Genomic DNA, 20867 nt, shown 5'->3' with positions numbered 1-20867 from the left:
AAAAAAGACATATGTCCATCAAGTTCAACCAGGGAATTAAGGGGTAGGGGTGTGGCGCGATATTGGGGAAGGGATGAGATTTTATATTTCTTCATAAGCATTAATCTTATTTTGTCAATTAGGAACATTCAGCACCCACCCGCTATCAAGGCAGCTGCCTATCATGTCATGCCCTACCTGCACAGGTGTGCTGGCTACTCAAATGATCCAATTAAGGAGGCCATTTAGTCAGCAGCAGCAGAAGTCCTGTGCCTGGACGCTCCAACAGCGGCCAGACACAAGCAGAAGCAGCAGAAGCAGCAGCAGCACCACCTTTTGTTTTTTGGCTGCAGCAGCAAGGCCCACAGGGCTGGCTAGCTGGCTAGCCAGCAAGCAGGTAGCAATGAAAGTAGGAATCTTTCTTTTTAACCCTGTAAGGGGGTGGTGCACTGTACCCGAAGATACTGCCATATCGGGTCAATGCATAGGGCGACGGAAGCAAGCTTCGAAATCGGCCCCCGTTCTCAAAAATCCATTTAATATATGGTCCCCAGATAGGGGACGTATCAGATATTAAACTGATAAGAACAGATAAGGTTTCAACAAAATTTTATTGAATAAATAAGAAACCATACAAAATTTAAAATGCAAAATAATAAAAGGTTCACAAAAGTTTTAAAATACAAATAATAAAACCAGTAATAAAAGGAGAAAAAATAAAAATGGCAGGATAAAACATTATACAAATGTCATAAAAACTGATTATACTGTTATTTCGTTCCATAGAGGCAGACACCACATGGATGCTGCCTCGCTGGCCCCCAACTGTTTCTTGTCTCTTAGGTAATAGATGTACATCTCACTCAGGGCCAGCTTTATACAGTTTTTAACATCAATAAAATCATGTTTAAAAAGTAAGATGTTCCTAACTTTCCAGATGGCATTTTTAAAACAATTAATAATCATCCAGCAGATCATCTGCTGTTTAAAATTGGGGCAGTTAAAAAGACCGTAAAAGACACATTCGTGACTAAAATCTTTTAGGCCGCAGGCCCACTTCAAAAGTGGGCCTACCTTCCTCCAAAGCTCCCGTGCAAAAGGGCAGTTCCAAAATATGTGCAGCACCGTTTCGTCCACTCCGCAGCCATCTCTCGGGCACTTGGCTCTCGCCACCAGTCCTCGCCTGTGCTGGAACTCACGAGTAGGGAGGCACTGGTGGACGATTGCCCAGGCAAGATCCCTGTGTACATTCGCCAGAAACTTCCCGTACACGTTCCGCCATACCTTTTTGGATCTTGCCTGTGTGAAATTGGACACTGCCAGGGTAACCTCACTCCGCCTGAGGACCTTTGATACCTTTCTCTGGTCCCCCAGTATGTCAGGCTCCAAATCTTGGAGACCTAGGAGCCTGACTGTCTTTTCCAACACCACATAATGTTTTGGGGGACACAGAAGCACCGGAGCGTTCAGAGGGATGCGCAACCATCTTTTAAAAACCATGCCCGCAGCGTACCTTAAAAAGCAGCTAAAAATGCCATCGGATTTAATAATTTTAAAACAGAAACAGAAATACTTTATGTAAAAGAAAGTAAAAAGGTTAGGAACATCTTTCCCGCCATTATCTTTACTTTTGTACATAAAATCACGCTTTAATTTCTCCATTTTTGAACCCCATAAAAAAGAAAAAACAATTCTAGTTACTTTTTTAATGTATAAAATAGATGGAGGAAATACCATGGCAATGTATAGCATAATAGGGAGTAAAACCATCTTTATTATTAAAATCTTCCCCTCCATGGTAAGGTTTCTAAGATTCCACATTAAAATCTTCTTCTCCATCTTAGCTATAGCTGAATCCCAGTTAGGGCTCCCATCATTGACCTGGTTAAAAACAATACCTAAAACTTTAATTTGATCCTGTTGCATTGTGACTCCTGGGGTGATGGATGAATCCCAGGAGCCAATATAAAAACAGTCACATTTATCTGTGTTTAGCTTAAAACCAGAGACCTCGCAGAAATAGCTGGTGTTCCTCAATGCCCCCCTCATGGATGGAGAGTCCGGGCACAGTATGGTGACATCATCCATGTACCCCAACACCTTTAGATGGGTCCCTCCTCCACCAGGTATCGGTACGCCTCTTACTACCCGGTCTTTTCTGAGGAGGGCCATCAGTGGTTCGATTGCGCAAATAAAAAGGAGTGGGGACAGGGGGCAGCCCTGTTTGACACCTGATAAAAGAGGAACACCGCTGGTTAAAAAGCCATTAACAGAGACTTGACTAAAACAGGATCGGTATAAAAGCATGATTCGGCTTAAAATCGTTTCAGGCACTGCCATCTTTTTAAGAACTAAAAACAGGTATTCATGGGAGACCCTATCAAAGGCTTTTTCAAAGTCTAAGGATAAAATTGCTACAGTTTGATTTCTATCCTTAAAATACCATAAAACATCTCTTAAAATATTTAGGGATTCAGCTATAGACCTTCCAGGTACCCCACAAACCTGATTTGGGTGAATTAATTTATGAATAAAAGGTTTAAAACGGACAGCTAATAACTTGGCTAAAACTTTATAATCGACATTTAAAAGTGTGATGGGGCGCCAATTTTTTAGCATATCCTTTTCACCCTTTTTAAAAAGTAATGATACAATCCCCCTCCTCCAGGAAGGGGGAAGTTCATTAACAATAAAAGTTTCTTTATACAATAAAACCATATCATCCTTTAAAATATCCCAAAAAGCTAAATAAAATTCGATGGGTAAACCATCTTCCCCAGGGGCCTTCCCACTAGAAAAACTTTTAAAAACAAATAAAAGTTCATCTAAGTTAAGATCACGGGATAAAACCTCCTGGTCTAAAACATCTAGCTTAAAATCAAGGGAATTAAGAACATGTTCTAAAAAGGATGGATTAAGATCTTTCTTATTAAAAAGAAGCTGGTAGAAGTTAAAAACTGCATCTAACATGCCTTTTGGAGTGGATTCACCCTCAAGGTTTTGGATGATATCCCTCCTATTCATCACTTTTTTAAAAAAGAAACGGGAACATTTCTCGCCCTCCTCCAGGTGCTGCACATGTGAGTTAAAAATGATTTGTTTCCCTTTCTTTTCTATGGCATGTTTTATTTCAGTTTTAAGGTTTAAAATATCATTTTCTACATCCATACCAGCTTCTTTCAATTTAAAAAGTACATTTAAACGCATGTTAAGAACATAAAACCACTGTTTTTCCATTTTTGCCTTCTTCTTACCTGCTTTGATAAAAAAAAATCTGATTTTAGATTTGGTGCCCTCCCACCAGTGCAGCATAGGCTCGTGGGGTTTTCTTTGTGATTGCCAGCATTGGTAGGTCCGCACAAACTCCTCTTTTATCTCAGGGTCCTCTAGGAGTGTGGTGTTTAATCTCCAGAGGCCCCTTTTTGCTTTTTGCTCCCCCTCTAGCTCCAGGCCCACCAAGAGGAGCTTATGATCAGAGAAGATATTCTGCTCGAGCGTGCATTTCAGGGGTTTAAAAGCTCTAGAGGAAAAAATAAAATCGATTCTGGAGCTCACTCTTCCATTGGACCATGTGGCGCCTGGGTCCTCCGGCAAGAGATCCTTCCAGCAATCTTTCAAATTAAAATCATCAATAAAATTTTTAAGCAGGTAAGAAGTGCGGTCTTTACGATTAATATCCCCACCCTGCCGGTGTTCCCCATCACGTATGCAGTTAAAATCACCTCCCACCAGCAGGGGGGAAGACCCAACACAAAACAGTGGTAAAATTTCAAATAGTTCTGCCCGCTCCTGTTTATCAGGAGGGGCATACACATTTAAAACACGAATTAAAAGTCCATTAAAATATAGATGAATTAAAAGAGCTCTGCCAGGCACAATCTCAGTTACTGTATGAATAGAAAAGGACTGGCCTCGGCAGAGCAGCCCAACACCCACAGAACGACAGTCATTTGCACCGGACCATATGGATGGGCCCAGCTTCCAGTCTTCTTTTAAGTCTTTATAGTCCATTTTACTAGGGATTCCACATTCTTGTAGCAGGCAAAGGTCAAAGTCACATGTCTCTAGATAAGAAAATAAAGCAGCCCTGCGATCAGGGCTCTTTAAGGACCTCACATTGAGTGAGGCAATTTTTACAGGGATAGGCATAGTTTATGGAGAGTCCGTGCTTGGAGAATCAAAGTCAATAATAAGCTGCGTACCGTCATCCCCCGCCTGCGGGGTCATCAGCTCCTTGATGTTCTGAGGGTCGGAGCTTGAGATCGATGATGCCCCGACCCTGAGCTCGCTCTCGTCCGAACTACGGCACGCCGCTTTCCTTTGAATGTCTTCCTCTTCTTCTTCTCTTTGTCTTTTAAATGTCACACTGCTGTCCATATCCTCTGTGTTGCTCTCACTCGATGTAATCTCTGGCCCCCGGCTGATGGATCTGCGTCTTCTTTCATCATTTGACGACTGGAACTGCTGCACAGGGGCCTGTGAGGCCTCTTTTCCGGAACCTTTGCCGCTACCTTGGGAAGTTTTCATCGCTTGTTCCCCAGCAAGCGTTGCTGAGGACTGTTGCTCCAACTTCCCCATCGATCGACGATGGCCAGTTTTACCCACCGGGTCCACTGCTGGCGGGGCAGCAAACCCTGGTTTGGCGCCACTTGTCTTCTTGGCCCTGTCCTGTATAGGCGGAGTAACAGGACCGGGCTCAGACCTGGCCACCTGGCTCCCCTTCCGGCGGGCTTTCACCGGGGCCTCTTCGTCCGGAGCAGGGCGACCCTGGGCCAAGCCAGTACCTGGCTTATGCTGCAATTTTGGGTCCACTTTTGCCCCCACCGAGGCCCGTCGGCTGCCACCCGCCACAGGTGAGCCCCCTTCAGAAGTTTTGGCGGGCTCTTGAGCCAGGTAGGAAGTCGATCGACGTCTTTCAATTTCCCGGGCAGTAAACTCGATCACCCGCCCGGGCTTCGTGGAATCCCCATGGCCTCCCCCTAGCACTACCACCGGTGGGCCCCCCGATGGAGCACCAGAGGTCTTGGGCCTGGACCCATCAGTACCTGCCATCTGGGGTTTGGGCATCTTAAAAAAGGACGTCTTTTGTCCTGTCCCCTCTTTGGGTGGGCCCAGCCTTGACCCACCCATCGTAGTTTTTGCTTTATGGGGACAGGAATTAAAATCGTGATTTTCCTCTCCGCAGAGGTTGCACCTTATCGTATGGCTACATCTTGAGGCTATGTGACCTTCTTGGCCACACCTATTGCAGCGAATCACACGCTCCGCGCCGCAGGTCTCCTGGGTGTGGCCAAACCTCAAGCAATTTCGGCAATACATAGGCATTTGAGGATAGAACAGGAAGCCCCGAACTCTCCCGATGGCAAAATTTGGGGGCGGATGGCAAAGACCCCCAATACCACCGGGATCCTTACGGAGCTTGACCCAGAACTTCCTCTTGCCGTTCCAGAACCGCACGGAGTTCAAGATTTTGTTTGCGAATCGCACCTCTTCGCAGTATCGCCGAAGAAAAGTGGCTATATCCTCCGTGGTCACATGAGGGCTGTGCATAGCCACCACCAACGGTATATGTTCCTCACCATAGAGGAACTGGAACGAAAGACCGTCGAGTCGATCGTCCCTCTGGTCCGCACCAGACAAGGTTGCATAGATGTTATCGCAACACGCCGTGGCCGTGAAGGTGACGGTATACAGGCCACGGCTTTCCTGGTCATTTAGACACAGGATGTCCTCCCTATTGAGGCGGAAGTAGTCAAGAAGAATCACCTCCGCAATGAAGCGGAGGTTCTTCAACTGACGATGGCTCTCCGACACCTCTATGCGGATGGTATTTCGCATCGACATTTCCCCAGAGGGGAAAGCCCAGGAGAACGGCATCTTCCACACCCAGGGACTAAGCCCCTTCCCCAATAGCAGCAGGGGCTCGGAATCCCGCTATAAAAGCGGAACCCTTACCCAAGGCAGAGGTCGGGGGTACCCTAGGTGCTTCCGAAGCTACAGGTAACGCTCAACGTACCGAAAATGCCTTCTGAGATACAAGGTCCCAGAGACAGGGGGATCGCAACCCGTTGTCCGTGGACTAAGCCCGCTCCCCAATAGCAGCAAGGGGGTGAAGTCCCTCCGTAAGGAGAGACAATCCCCCAAGGCCGAGAAGCGGGGTACCACAGACACCTTCCGACCAGACCAAATGCAGATACTACACTTGATCTTAGCCAAAAGGCCGAGAAGCGATAACCGTGAAAGGGGCGGGCCCAACAAGGTCCCCTTCATGGGCACTATCACTGCTTGCTGTCAGGGAGGCTGCCAGACAATTTTCCATGCACACTCTGGGCTGGGGGGCAGTCAACCACCAGTACACACAGCAGAACCTAAACCCATACCATTATTGCTAAGCAGCAAGACAGGGGCCCATTGCACTCCCACGGGGCCTTTTTAAATGCAATCCATAACCCGGATTTGCCAGGAACCCTTCTTACTCCTCCTACTTGCATGTGACACTGGGCTTAGGATCTGCATAGGAAACACACACACAAGCACACACCTACCTTTGTTGCCTGCAGATGCCTCCTTGGCTGTCCCCAAACGGTATCAAACCAACACCCACGGGAAGCTGTAAGCATAGAGGACATGCCTGCACCCCATTGGACTTACCTGTGTGGGTTAAATCCGGGTTATTTGACAACCTATGGCGGTGATGGTTCTGCTCAGGCAGAGCAGTGCTGATGCTCCTCATAAAGCTGTCGCTGCTGTGAAGGTTCTAGGTGACATCACAAATCCCTATGGTTACATACACAACAAAGCTGGGTTGTTGTTGTTTACACTCTGCAAGGCCTGTGGAAGTGAGTGACATCATAGCACTGTAGTTCTGAGGGTTCTAGATGGATGCAACAATCTCCTGTTGCTTCTATGAAGGCCATAATAGACGACATCACCAAACAGCTCCATAGTCACATACACAGCAAAGGAGAGATGTTGTTTACACCTAGTGATGTCAGTGGTATTGAGTGACATCACAGCACAGTGCTAAGGCTCCTGGGCCTGGACACAGCAGCGGCTGCAATATCTCAACGGAGAATACGTTTATATATATGTGTGTGTGTGCGCGTATATATATATATATATATATATATATATATATATATATATATATATATTTCTCCGCCGAAATCACTTTTAAACCCATTTCCACCTTTTTTTCCCTTCTCTTCCTCTTACTTTTTTTTCACGTTTTTTTACGTTTTTCTCCTTTTCGCCTCTTTTCTGGGCGTATTATTCTTCTTTTTCTTCTTTTTTTTCGTCTAATGCATACCCCATCAGTGCAGCAATGCTTATTCAATACCGCCAGCAGATGGAGACACTGGGGGATAATTTTCTAAGGATTTATACTGATTTTTCCTGTCTGAATTTGTCGCACAGAAAGTTGCAGGCCAAATATGTGTGACATTTCTGCGACTTTAGCTTCTAGAGCATTTTTACAACATTATACATAGGTGCTGAATACATAAAAAGCGACTGTTCAGCGACAGACAAGTCGCATCGGCTGAAAGTAGGCCAGAATGTCAGTCCATGTTGGAGCAGGTTTAGATACAGTCTAAAGTATAGATCTCAAAGTCTGTGCACAGAATTTAGCAAGGGCCTCGCACCTTCTGATGCATCAGGTAGGTGCACAATAGCATAGCCTAACCCTCTGTACTTTGGTCTATATTGATGCGGGACATAGACAGCCAGCTGATCACCAATCCATTAGTGCAATGGATGGCTGGAAGCATTTGTCTTTGCCTTTGCAATACCACAGAAGCAATGCATGGTCAATGTACAGCAATGACACACCTGTGTGAACAGCCAGGAGACCCCCCCCCCCCCCCATGTTATGTTACATAGTTACATAGTTAGTACGGTCGAAAAAAGACATATGTCCATCAAGTTCAACCAGGGAATTAAGGGGTAGGGGTGTGGCGCGATATTGGGGAAGGGATGAGATTTTATATTTCTTCATAAGCATTAATCTTATTTTGTCAATTAGGAACATTCAGCACCCACCCGCTATCAAGGCAGCTGCCTATCATGTCATGCCCTACCTGCACAGGTGTGCTGGCTACTCAAATGATCCAATTAAGGAGGCCATTTAGTCAGCAGCAGCAGAAGTCCTGTGCCTGGACGCTCCAACAGCGGCCAGACACAAGCAGAAGCAGCAGAAGCAGCAGCAGCACCACCTTTTGTTTTTTGGCTGCAGCAGCAAGGCCCACAGGGCTGGCTAGCTGGCTAGCCAGCAAGCAGGTAGCAATGAAAGTAGGAATCTTTCTTTTTAACCCTGTAAGGGGGTGGTGCACTGTACCCGAAGATACTGCCATATCGGGTCAATGCATAGGGCGACGGAAGCAAGCTTCGAAATCGGCCCCCGTTCTCAAAAATCCATTTAATATATGGTCCCCAGATAGGGGACGTATCAGATATTAAACTGATAAGAACAGATACTACACTTGATCTTAGCCAAAAGGCCGAGAAGCGATAACCGTGAAAGGGGCGGGCCCAACAAGGTCCCCTTCATGGGCACTATCACTGCTTGCTGTCAGGGAGGCTGCCAGACAATTTTCCATGCACACTCTGGGCTGGGGGGCAGTCAACCACCAGTACACACAGCAGAACCTAAACCCATACCATTATTGCTAAGCAGCAAGACAGGGGCCCATTGCACTCCCACGGGGCCTTTTTAAATGCAATCCATAACCCGGATTTGCCAGGAACCCTTCTTACTCCTCCTACTTGCATGTGACACTGGGCTTAGGATCTGCATAGGAAACACACACACAAGCACACACCTACCTTTGTTGCCTGCAGATGCCTCCTTGGCTGTCCCCAAACGGTATCAAACCAACACCCACGGGAAGCTGTAAGCATAGAGGACATGCCTGCACCCCATTGGACTTACCTGTGTGGGTTAAATCCGGGTTATTTGACAACCTATGGCGGTGATGGTTCTGCTCAGGCAGAGCAGTGCTGATGCTCCTCATAAAGCTGTCGCTGCTGTGAAGGTTCTAGGTGACATCACAAATCCCTATGGTTACATACACAACAAAGCTGGGTTGTTGTTGTTTACACTCTGCAAGGCCTGTGGAAGTGAGTGACATCATAGCACTGTAGTTCTGAGGGTTCTAGATGGATGCAACAATCTCCTGTTGCTTCTATGAAGGCCATAATAGACGACATCACCAAACAGCTCCATAGTCACATACACAGCAAAGGAGAGATGTTGTTTACACCTAGTGATGTCAGTGGTATTGAGTGACATCACAGCACAGTGCTAAGGCTCCTGGGCCTGGACACAGCAGCGGCTGCAATATCTCAACGGAGAATACGTTTATATATATGTGTGTGTGTGCGCGTATATATATATATATATATATATATATATATATATATATTTCTCCGCCGAAATCACTTTTAAACCCATTTCCACCTTTTTTTCCCTTCTCTTCCTCTTACTTTTTTTTCACGTTTTTTTACGTTTTTCTCCTTTTCGCCTCTTTTCTGGGCGTATTATTCTTCTTTTTCTTCTTTTTTTTCGTCTAATGCATACCCCATCAGTGCAGCAATGCTTATTCAATACCGCCAGCAGATGGAGACACTGGGGGATAATTTTCTAAGGATTTATACTGATTTTTCCTGTCTGAATTTGTCGCACAGAAAGTTGCAGGCCAAATATGTGTGACATTTCTGCGACTTTAGCTTCTAGAGCATTTTTACAACATTATACATAGGTGCTGAATACATAAAAAGCGACTGTTCAGCGACAGACAAGTCGCATCGGCTGAAAGTAGGCCAGAATGTCAGTCCATGTTGGAGCAGGTTTAGATACAGTCTAAAGTATAGATCTCAAAGTCTGTGCACAGAATTTAGCAAGGGCCTCGCACCTTCTGATGCATCAGGTAGGTGCACAATAGCATAGCCTAACCCTCTGTACTTTGGTCTATATTGATGCGGGACATAGACAGCCAGCTGATGACCAATCCATTAGTGCAATGGATGGCTGGAAGCATTTGTCTTTGCCTTTGCAATACCACAGAAGCAATGCATGGTCAATGTACAGCAATGACACACCTGTGTGAACAGCCAGGAGACCCCCCCCCCCCCCCCCCATGTTATGTTACATAGTTACATAGTTAGTACGGTCGAAAAAAGACATATGTCCATCAAGTTCAACCAGGGAATTAAGGGGTAGGGGTGTGGCGCGATATTGGGGAAGGGATGAGATTTTATATTTCTTCATAAGCATTAATCTTATTTTGTCAATTAGGAACATTCAGCACCCACCCGCTATCAAGGCAGCTGCCTATCATGTCATGCCCTACCTGCACAGGTGTGCTGGCTACTCAAATGATCCAAATAAGGAGGCCATTTAGTCAGCAGCAGCAGAAGTCCTGTGCCTGGACGCTCCAACAGCGGCCAGACACAAGCAGAAGCAGCAGAAGCAGCAGCAGCAGCACCACCTTTTGTTTTTTGGCTGCAGCAGCAAGGCCCACAGGGCTGGCTAGCTGGCTAGCCAGCAAGCAGGTAGCAATGAAAGTAGGAATCTTTCTTTTTAACCCTGTAAGGGGGTGGTGCACTGTACCCGAAGATACTGCCATATCGGGTCAATGCATAGGGCGACGGAAGCAAGCTTCGAAATCGGCCCCCGTTCTCAAAAATCCATTTAATATATGGTCCCCAGATAGGGGACGTATCAGATATTAAACTGATAAGAACAGATACTACACTTGATCTTAGCCAAAAGGCCGAGAAGCGATAACCGTGAAAGGGGCGGGCCCAACAAGGTCCCCTTCATGGGCACTATCACTGCTTGCTGTCAGGGAGGCTGCCAGACAATTTTCCATGCACACTCTGGGCTGGGGGGCAGTCAACCACCAGTACACACAGCAGAACCTAAACCCATACCATTATTGCTAAGCAGCAAGACAGGGGCCCATTGCACTCCCACGGGGCCTTTTTAAATGCAATCCATAACCCGGATTTGCCAGGAACCCTTCTTACTCCTCCTACTTGCATGTGACACTGGGCTTAGGATCTGCATAGGAAACACACACACAAGCACACACCTACCTTTGTTGCCTGCAGATGCCTCCTTGGCTGTACCCAAACGGTATCAAACCAACACCCACGGGAAGCTGTAAGCATAGAGGACATGCCTGCACCCCATTGGACTTACCTGTGTGGGTTAAATCCGGGTTATTTGACAACCTATGGCGGTGATGGTTCTGCTCAGGCAGAGCAGTGCTGATGCTCCTCATAAAGCTGTCGCTGCTGTGAAGGTTCTAGGTGACATCACAAATCCCTATGGTTACATACACAACAAAGCTGGGTTGTTGTTGTTTACACTCTGCAAGGCCTGTGGAAGTGAGTGACATCATAGCACTGTAGTTCTGAGGGTTCTAGATGGATGCAACAATCTCCTGTTGCTTCTATGAAGGCCATAATAGACGACATCACCAAACAGCTCCATAGTCACATACACAGCAAAGGAGAGATGTTGTTTACACCTAGTGATGTCAGTGGTATTGAGTGACATCACAGCACAGTGCTAAGGCTCCTGGGCCTGGACACAGCAGCGGCTGCAATATCTCAACGGAGAATACGTTTATATATATGTGTGTGTGTGCGCGTATATATATATATATATATATATATATATATATATATATATATATTTCTCCGCCGAAATCACTTTTAAACCCATTTCCACCTTTTTTTCCCTTCTCTTCCTCTTACTTTTTTTTCACGTTTTTTTACGTTTTTCTCCTTTTCGCCTCTTTTCTGGGCGTATTATTCTTCTTTTTCTTCTTTTTTTTCGTCTAATGCATACCCCATCAGTGCAGCAATGCTTATTCAATACCGCCAGCAGATGGAGACACTGGGGGATAATTTTCTAAGGATTTATACTGATTTTTCCTGTCTGAATTTGTCGCACAGAAAGTTGCAGGCCAAATATGTGTGACATTTCTGCGACTTTAGCTTCTAGAGCATTTTTACAACATTATACATAGGTGCTGAATACATAAAAAGCGACTGTTCAGCGACAGACAAGTCGCATCGGCTGAAAGTAGGCCAGAATGTCAGTCCATGTTGGAGCAGGTTTAGATACAGTCTAAAGTATAGATCTCAAAGTCTGTGCACAGAATTTAGCAAGGGCCTCGCACCTTCTGATGCATCAGGTAGGTGCACAATAGCATAGCCTAACCCTCTGTACTTTGGTCTATATTGATGCGGGACATAGACAGCCAGCTGATGACCAATCCATTAGTGCAATGGATGGCTGGAAGCATTTGTCTTTGCCTTTGCAATACCACAGAAGCAATGCATGGTCAATGTACAGCAATGACACACCTGTGTGAACAGCCAGGAGACCCCCCCCCCCATGTTATGTTACATAGTTACATAGTTAGTACGGTCGAAAAAAGACATATGTCCATCAAGTTCAACCAGGGAATTAAGGGGTAGGGGTGTGGCGCGATATTGGGGAAGGGATGAGATTTTATATTTCTTCATAAGCATTAATCTTATTTTGTCAATTAGGAACATTCAGCACCCACCCGCTATCAAGGCAGCTGCCTATCATGTCATGCCCTACCTGCACAGGTGTGCTGGCTACTCAAATGATCCAATTAAGGAGGCCATTTAGTCAGCAGCAGCAGAAGTCCTGTGCCTGGACGCTCCAACAGCGGCCAGACACAAGCAGAAGCAGCAGAAGCAGCAGCAGCAGCACCACCTTTTGTTTTTTGGCTGCAGCAGCAAGGCCCACAGGGCTGGCTAGCTGGCTAGCCAGCAAGCAGGTAGCAATGAAAGTAGGAATCTTTCTTTTTAACCCTGTAAGGGGGTGGTGCACTGTACCCGAAGATACTGCCATATCGGGTCAATGCATAGGGCGACGGAAGCAAGCTTCGAAATCGGCCCCCGTTCTCAAAAATCCATTTAATATATGGTCCCCAGATAGGGGACGTATCAGATATTAAACTGATAAGAACAGATACTACACTTGATCTTAGCCAAAAGGCCGAGAAGCAATAACCGTGAAAGGGGCGGGCCCAACAAGGTCCCCTTCATGGGCACTATCACTGCTTGCTGTCAGGGAGGCTGCCAGACAATTTTCCATGCACACTCTGGGCTGGGGGGCAGTCAACCACCAGTACACACAGCAGAACCTAAACCCATACCATTATTGCTAAGCAGCAAGACAGGGGCCCATTGCACTCCCACGGGGCCTTTTTAAATGCAATCCATAACCCGGATTTGCCAGGAACCCTTCTTACTCCTCCTACTTGCATGTGACACTGGGCTTAGGATCTGCATAGGAAACACACACACAAGCACACACCTACCTTTGTTGCCTGCAGATGCCTCCTTGGCTGTCCCCAAACGGTATCAAACCAACACCCACGGGAAGCTGTAAGCATAGAGGACATGCCTGCACCCCATTGGACTTACCTGTGTGGGTTAAATCCGGGTTATTTGACAACCTATGGCGGTGATGGTTCTGCTCAGGCAGAGCAGTGCTGATGCTCCTCATAAAGCTGTCGCTGCTGTGAAGGTTCTAGGTGACATCACAAATCCCTATGGTTACATACACAACAAAGCTGGGTTGTTGTTGTTTACACTCTGCAAGGCCTGTGGAAGTGAGTGACATCATAGCACTGTAGTTCTGAGGGTTCTAGATGGATGCAACAATCTCCTGTTGCTTCTATGAAGGCCATAATAGACGACATCACCAAACAGCTCCATAGTCACATACACAGCAAAGGAGAGATGTTGTTTACACCTAGTGATGTCAGTGGTATTGAGTGACATCACAGCACAGTGCTAAGGCTCCTGGGCCTGGACACAGCAGCGGCTGCAATATCTCAACGGAGAATACGTTTATATATATGTGTGTGTGTGCGCGTATATATATATATATATATATATATATATATATATATATATTTCTCCGCCGAAATCACTTTTAAACCCATTTCCACCTTTTTTTCCCTTCTCTTCCTCTTACTTTTTTTTCACGTTTTTTTACGTTTTTCTCCTTTTCGCCTCTTTTCTGGGCGTATTATTCTTCTTTTTCTTCTTTTTTTTCGTCTAATGCATACCCCATCAGTGCAGCAATGCTTATTCAATACCGCCAGCAGATGGAGACACTGGGGGATAATTTTCTAAGGATTTATACTGATTTTTCCTGTCTGAATTTGTCGCACAGAAAGTTGCAGGCCAAATATGTGTGACATTTCTGCGACTTTAGCTTCTAGAGCATTTTTACAACATTATACATAGGTGCTGAATACATAAAAAGCGACTGTTCAGCGACAGACAAGTCGCATCGGCTGAAAGTAGGCCAGAATGTCAGTCCATGTTGGAGCAGGTTTAGATACAGTCTAAAGTATAGATCTCAAAGTCTGTGCACAGAATTTAGCAAGGGCCTCGCACCTTCTGATGCATCAGGTAGGTGCACAATAGCATAGCCTAACCCTCTGTACTTTGGTCTATATTGATGCGGGACATAGACAGCCAGCTGATGACCAATCCATTAGTGCAATGGATGGCTGGAAGCATTTGTCTTTGCCTTTGCAATACCACAGAAGCAATGCATGGTCAATGTACAGCAATGACACACCTGTGTGAACAGCCAGGAGACCCCCCCCCCCCCCCCCCCCATGTTATGTTACATAGTTACATAGTTAGTACGGTCGAAAAAAGACATATGTCCATCAAGTTCAACCAGGGAATTAAGGGGTAGGGGTGTGGCGCGATATTGGGGAAGGGATGAGATTTTATATTTCTTCATAAGCATTAATCTTATTTTGTCAATTAGGAACATTCAGCACCCACCCGCTATCAAGGCAGCTGCCTATCATGTCATGCCCTACCTGCACAGGTGTGCTGGCTACTCAAATGATCCAATTAAGGAGGCCATTTAGTCAGCAGCAGCAGAAGTCCTGTGCCTGGACGCTCCAACAGCGGCCAGACACAAGCAGAAGCAGCAGAAGCAGCAGCAGCAGCACCACCTTTTGTTTTTTGGCTGCAGCAGCAAGGCCCACAGGGCTGGCTAGCTGGCTAGCCAGCAAGCAGGTAGCAATGAAAGTAGGAATCTTTCTTTTTAACCCTGTAAGGGGGTGGTGCACTGTACCCGAAGATACTGCCATATCGGGTCAATGCATAGGGCGACGGAAGCAAGCTTCGAAATCGGCCCCCGTTCTCAAAAATCCATTTAATATATGGTCCCCAGATAGGGGACGTATCAGATATTAAACTGATAAGAACAGATACTACACTTGATCTTAGCCAAAAGGCCGAGAAGCGATAACCGTGAAAGGGGCGGGCCCAACAAGGTCCCCTTCATGGGCACTATCACTGCTTGCTGTCAGGGAGGCTGCCAGACAATTTTCCATGCACACTCTGGGCTGGGGGGCAGTCAACCACCAGTACACACAGCAGAACCTAAACCCATACCATTATTGCTAAGCAGCAAGACAGGGGCCCATTGCACTCCCACGGGGCCTTTTTAAATGCAATCCATAACCCGGATTTGCCAGGAACCCTTCTTACTCCTCCTACTTGCATGTGACACTGGGCTTAGGATCTGCATAGGAAACACACACACAAGCACACACCTACCTTTGTTGCCTGCAGATGCCTCCTTGGCTGTCCCCAAACGGTATCAAACCAACACCCACGGGAAGCTGTAAGCATAGAGGACATGCCTGCACCCCATTGGACTTACCTGTGTGGGTTAAATCCGGGTTATTTGACAACCTATGGCGGTGATGGTTCTGCTCAGGCAGAGCAGTGCTGATGCTCCTCATAAAGCTGTCGCTGCTGTGAAGGTTCTAGGTGACATCACAAATCCCTATGGTTACATACACAACAAAGCTGGGTTGTTGTTGTTTACACTCTGCAAGGCCTGTGGAAGTGAGTGACATCATAGCACTGTAGTTCTGAGGGTTCTAGATGGATGCAACAATGTCCTGTTGCTTCTATGAAGGCCATAATAGACGACATCACCAAACAGCTCCATAGTCACATACACAGCAAAGGAGAGATGTTGTTTACACCTAGTGATGTCAGTGGTATTGAGTGACATCACAGCACAGTGCTAAGGCTCCTGGGCCTGGACACAGCAGCGGCTGCAATATCTCAACGGAGAATACGTTTATATATATGTGTGTGTGTGCGCGTATATATATATATATATATATATATATATATATATATATATATTTCTCCGCCGAAATCACTTTTAAACCCATTTCCACCTTTTTTTCCCTTCTCTTCCTCTTACTTTTTTTTCACGTTTTTTTACGTTTTTCTCCTTTTCGCCTCTTTTCTGGGCGTATTATTCTTCTTTTTCTTCTTTTTTTTCGTCTAATGCATACCCCATCAGTGCAGCAATGCTTATTCAATACCGCCAGCAGATGGAGACACTGGGGGATAATTTTCTAAGGATTTATACTGATTTTTCCTGTCTGAATTTGTCGCACAGAAAGTTGCAGGCCAAATATGTGTGACATTTCTGCGACTTTAGCTTCTAGAGCATTTTTACAACATTATACATAGGTGCTGAATACATAAAAAGCGACTGTTCAGCGACAGACAAGTCGCATCGGCTGAAAGTAGGCCAGAATGTCAGTCCATGTTGGAGCAGGTTTAGATACAGTCTAAAGTATAGATCTCAAAGTCTGTGCACAGAATTTAGCAAGGGCCTCGCACCTTCTGATGCATCAGGTAGGTGCACAATAGCATAGCCTAACCCTCTGTACTTTGGTCTATATTGATGCGGGACATAGACAGCCAGCTGATGACCAATCCATTAGTGCAATGGATGGCTGGAAGCATTTGTCTTTGCCTTTGCAATACCACAGAAGCAATGCATGGTCAATGTACAGCAATGACACACCTGTGTGAACAGCCAGGAGACCCCCCCCCCCCCCCCCCATGTTATGTTACATAGTTACATAGTTAGTACGGTCGAAAAAAGACATATGTCCATCAAGTTCAACCAGGGAATTAAGGGGTAGGGGTGTGGCGCGATATTGGGGAAGGGATGAGATTTTATATTTCTTCATAAGCATTAATCTTATTTTGTCAATTAGGAACATTCAGCACCCACCCGCTATCAAGGCAGCTGCCTATCATGTCATGCCCTACCTGCACAGGTGTGCTGGCTACTCAAATGATCCAATTAAGGAGGCCATTTAGTCAGCAGCAGCAGAAGTCCTGTGCCTGGACGCTCCAACAGCGGCCAGACACAAGCAGAAGCAGCAGAAGCAGCAGCAGCAGCACCACCTTTTGTTTTTTGGCTGCAGCAGCAAGGCCCACAGGGCTGGCTAGCTGGCTAGCCAGCAAGCAGGTAGCAATGAAAGTAGGAATCTTTCTTTTTAACCCTGTAAGGGGGTGGTGCACTGTACCCGAAGATACTGCCATATCGGGTCAATGCATAGGGCGACGGAAGCAAGCTTCGAAATCGGCCCCCGTTCTCAAAAATCCATTTAATATATGGTCCCCAGATAGGGGACGTATCAGATATTAAACTGATAAGAACAGATACTACACTTGATCTTAGCCAAAAGGCCGAGAAGCGATAACCGTGAAAGGGGCGGGCCCAACAAGGTCCCCTTCATGGGCACTATCACTGCTTGCTGTCAGGGAGGCTGCCAGACAATTTTCCATGCACACTCTGGGCTGGGGGGCAGTCAACCACCAGTACACACAGCAGAACCTAAACCCATACCATTATTGCTAAGCAGCAAGACAGGGGCCCATTGCACTCCCACGGGGCCTTTTTAAATGCAATCCATAACCCGGATTTGCCAGGAACCCTTCTTACTCCTCCTACTTGCATGTGACACTGGGCTTAGGATCTGCATAGGAAACACACACACAAGCACACACCTACCTTTGTTGCCTGCAGATGCCTCCTTGGCTGTCCCCAAACGGTATCAAACCAACACCCACGGGAAGCTGTAAGCATAGAGGACATGCCTACACCCCATTGGACTTACCTGTGTGGGTTAAATCCGGGTTATTTGACAACCTATGGCGGTGATGGTTCTGCTCAGGCAGAGCAGTGCTGATGCTCCTCATAAAGCTGTCGCTGCTGTGAAGGTTCTAGGTGACATCACAAATCCCTATGGTTACATACACAACAAAGCTGGGTTGTTGTTGTTTACACTCTGCAAGGCCTGTGGAAGTGAGTGACATCATAGCACTGTAGTTCTGAGGGTTCTAGATGTGGATGCAACAATCTCCTGTTGCTTCTATGAAGGCCATAATAGACGACATCACCAAACAGCTCCATAGTCACATACACAGCAAAGGAGAGATGTTGTTTACACCTAGTGATGTCAGTGGTATTGAGTGACATCACAGCACAGTGCTAAGGCTCCTGGGCCTGGACACAGCAGCGGCTGCAATATCTCAACGGAGAATACGTTTATATATATGTGTGTGTGTGCGCGTATATATATATATATATATATATATATATATATATATATATATATTTCTCCGCCGAAATCACTTTTAAACCCATTTCCACCTTTTTTTCCCTTCTCTTCCTCTTACTTTTTTTTCACGTTTTTTTACGTTTTTCTCCTTTTCGCCTCTTTTCTGGGCGTATTATTCTTCTTTTTCTTCTTTTTTTTCGTCTAATGCATACCCCATCAGTGCAGCAATGCTTATTCAATACCGCCAGCAGATGGAGACACTGGGGGATAATTTTCTAAGGATTTATACTGATTTTTCCTGTCTGAATTTGTCGCACAGAAAGTTGCAGGCCAAATATGTGTGACATTTCTGCGACTTTAGCTTCTAGAGCATTTTTACAACATTATACATAGGTGCTGAATACATAAAAAGCGACTGTTCAGCGACAGACAAGTCGCATCGGCTGAAAGTAGGCCAGAATGTCAGTCCATGTTGGAGCAGGTTTAGATACAGTCTAAAGTATAGATCTCAAAGTCTGTGCACAGAATTTAGCAAGGGCCTCGCACCTTCTGATGCATCAGGTAGGTGCACAATAGCATAGCCTAACCCTCTGTACTTTGGTCTATATTGATGCGGGACATAGACAGCCAGCTGATGACCAATCCATTAGTGCAATGGATGGCTGGAAGCATTTGTCTTTGCCTTTGCAATACCACAGAAGCAATGCATGGTCAATGTACAGCAATGACACACCTGTGTGAACAGCCAGGAGACCCCCCCCCCCCCATGTTATGTTACATAGTTACATAGTTAGTACGGTCGAAAAAAGACATATGTCCATCAAGTTCAACCAGGGAATTAAGGGGTAGGGGTGTGGCGCGATATTGGGGAAGGGATGAGATTTTATATTTCTTCATAAGCATTAATCTTATTTTGTCAATTAGGAACATTCAGCACCCACCCGCTATCAAGGCAGCTGCCTATCATGTCATGCCCTACCTGCACAGGTGTGCTGGCTACTCAAATGATCCAATTAAGGAGGCCATTTAGTCAGCAGCAGCAGAAGTCCTGTGCCTGGACGCTCCAACAGCGGCCAGACACAAGCAGAAGCAGCAGAAGCAGCAGCAGCAGCACCACCTTTTGTTTTTTGGCTGCAGCAGCAAGGCCCACAGGGCTGGCTAGCTGGCTAGCCAGCAAGCAGGTAGCAATGAAAGTAGGAATCTTTCTTTTTAACCCTGTAAGGGGGTGGTGCACTGTACCCGAAGATACTGCCATATCGGGTCAATGCATAGGGCGACGGAAGCAAGCTTCGAAATCGGCCCCCGTTCTCAAAAATCCATTTAATATATGGTCCCCAGATAGGGGACGTATCAGATATTAAACTGATAAGAACAGATACTACACTTGATCTTAGCCAAAAGGCCGAGAAGCGATAACCGTGAAAGGGGCGGGCCCAACAAGGTCCCCTTCATGGGCACTATCACTGCTTGCTGTCAGGGAGGCTGCCAGACAATTTTCCATGCACACTCTGGGCTGGGGGGCAGTCAACCACCAGTACACACAGCAGAACCTAAACCCATACCATTATTGCTAAGCAGCAAGACAGGGGCCCATTGCACTCCCACGGGGCCTTTTTAAATGCAATCCATAACCCGGATTTGCCAGGAACCCTTCTTACTCCTCCTACTTGCATGTGACACTGGGCTTAGGATCTGCATAGGAAACACACACACAAGCACACACCTACCTTTGTTGCCTGCAGATGCCTCCTTGGCTGTCCCCAAACGGTATCAAACCAACACCCACGGGAAGCTGTAAGCATAGAGGACATGCCTACACCCCATTGGACTTACCTGTGTGGGTTAAATCCGGGTTATTTGACAACCTATGGCGGTGATGGTTCTGCTCAGGCAGAGCAGTGCTGATGCTCCTCATAAAGCTGTCGCTGCTGTGAAGGTTCTAGGTGACATCACAAATCCCTATGGTTACATACACAACAAAGCTGGGTTGTTGTTGTTTACACTCTGCAAGGCCTGTGGAAGTGAGTGACATCATAGCACTGTAGTTCTGAGGGTTCTAGATGGATGCAACAATCTCCTGTTGCTTCTATGAAGGCCATAATAGACGACATCACCAAACAGCTCCATAGTCACATACACAGCAAAGGAGAGATGTTGTTTACACCTAGTGATGTCAGTGGTATTGAGTGACATCACAGCACAGTGCTAAGGCTCCTGGGCCTGGACACAGCAGCGGCTGCAATATCTCAACGGAGAATACGTTTATATATATGTGTGTGTGTGCGCGTATATATATATATATATATATATATATATATATATATATATATTTCTCCGCCGAAATCACTTTTAAACCCATTTCCACCTTTTTTTCCCTTCTCTTCCTCTTACTTTTTTTTCACGTTTTTTTAA

The 20867-nt window shown here is 46.1% G+C and overlaps 7 non-coding genes and 1 pseudogene across 7 annotated transcripts; all 8 read right to left on the bottom strand.

Moving 5' to 3' along the window:
- Nucleotides 1-418: 418 nt before the first annotated feature.
- Nucleotides 419-604, bottom strand: LOC130342264 (U2 spliceosomal RNA). Its single transcript, XR_008881938.1, has one exon. It is a non-coding gene; the product is annotated as a U2 spliceosomal RNA (small nuclear RNA).
- A 5528-nt stretch (nt 605-6132) lies between these two features.
- Nucleotides 6133-6211, bottom strand: LOC130342272 (U2 spliceosomal RNA; annotated as a pseudogene).
- Nucleotides 6212-8298: 2087 nt separating this feature from the next.
- Nucleotides 8299-8489, bottom strand: LOC130342293 (U2 spliceosomal RNA). Its single transcript, XR_008881962.1, has one exon. It is a non-coding gene; the product is annotated as a U2 spliceosomal RNA (small nuclear RNA).
- Nucleotides 8490-10572: 2083 nt separating this feature from the next.
- On the bottom strand, nt 10573-10763 carry LOC130342292 (U2 spliceosomal RNA). Its single transcript, XR_008881961.1, has one exon. It is a non-coding gene; the product is annotated as a U2 spliceosomal RNA (small nuclear RNA).
- Nucleotides 10764-12845: 2082 nt separating this feature from the next.
- LOC130342252 (U2 spliceosomal RNA) lies at nt 12846-13036 on the bottom strand. The gene has a single exon (XR_008881929.1). It is a non-coding gene; the product is annotated as a U2 spliceosomal RNA (small nuclear RNA).
- A 2087-nt stretch (nt 13037-15123) lies between these two features.
- On the bottom strand, nt 15124-15314 carry LOC130342291 (U2 spliceosomal RNA). The gene has a single exon (XR_008881960.1). It is a non-coding gene; the product is annotated as a U2 spliceosomal RNA (small nuclear RNA).
- A 2087-nt stretch (nt 15315-17401) lies between these two features.
- Nucleotides 17402-17592, bottom strand: LOC130342290 (U2 spliceosomal RNA). The gene has a single exon (XR_008881959.1). It is a non-coding gene; the product is annotated as a U2 spliceosomal RNA (small nuclear RNA).
- A 2086-nt stretch (nt 17593-19678) lies between these two features.
- Nucleotides 19679-19869, bottom strand: LOC130342289 (U2 spliceosomal RNA). The gene has a single exon (XR_008881958.1). It is a non-coding gene; the product is annotated as a U2 spliceosomal RNA (small nuclear RNA).
- Between the last annotated feature and the right edge of the window lie 998 nt (nt 19870-20867).

This window comes from Hyla sarda, unplaced genomic scaffold, assembly GCF_029499605.1.
Source record: "Hyla sarda isolate aHylSar1 unplaced genomic scaffold, aHylSar1.hap1 scaffold_647, whole genome shotgun sequence".
Lineage (NCBI taxonomy): Eukaryota > Metazoa > Chordata > Amphibia > Anura > Hylidae > Hyla > Hyla sarda.
Note: the sequence above shows the minus strand (reverse complement) of the source record. Positions and strands in the feature narration are given on the sequence as shown.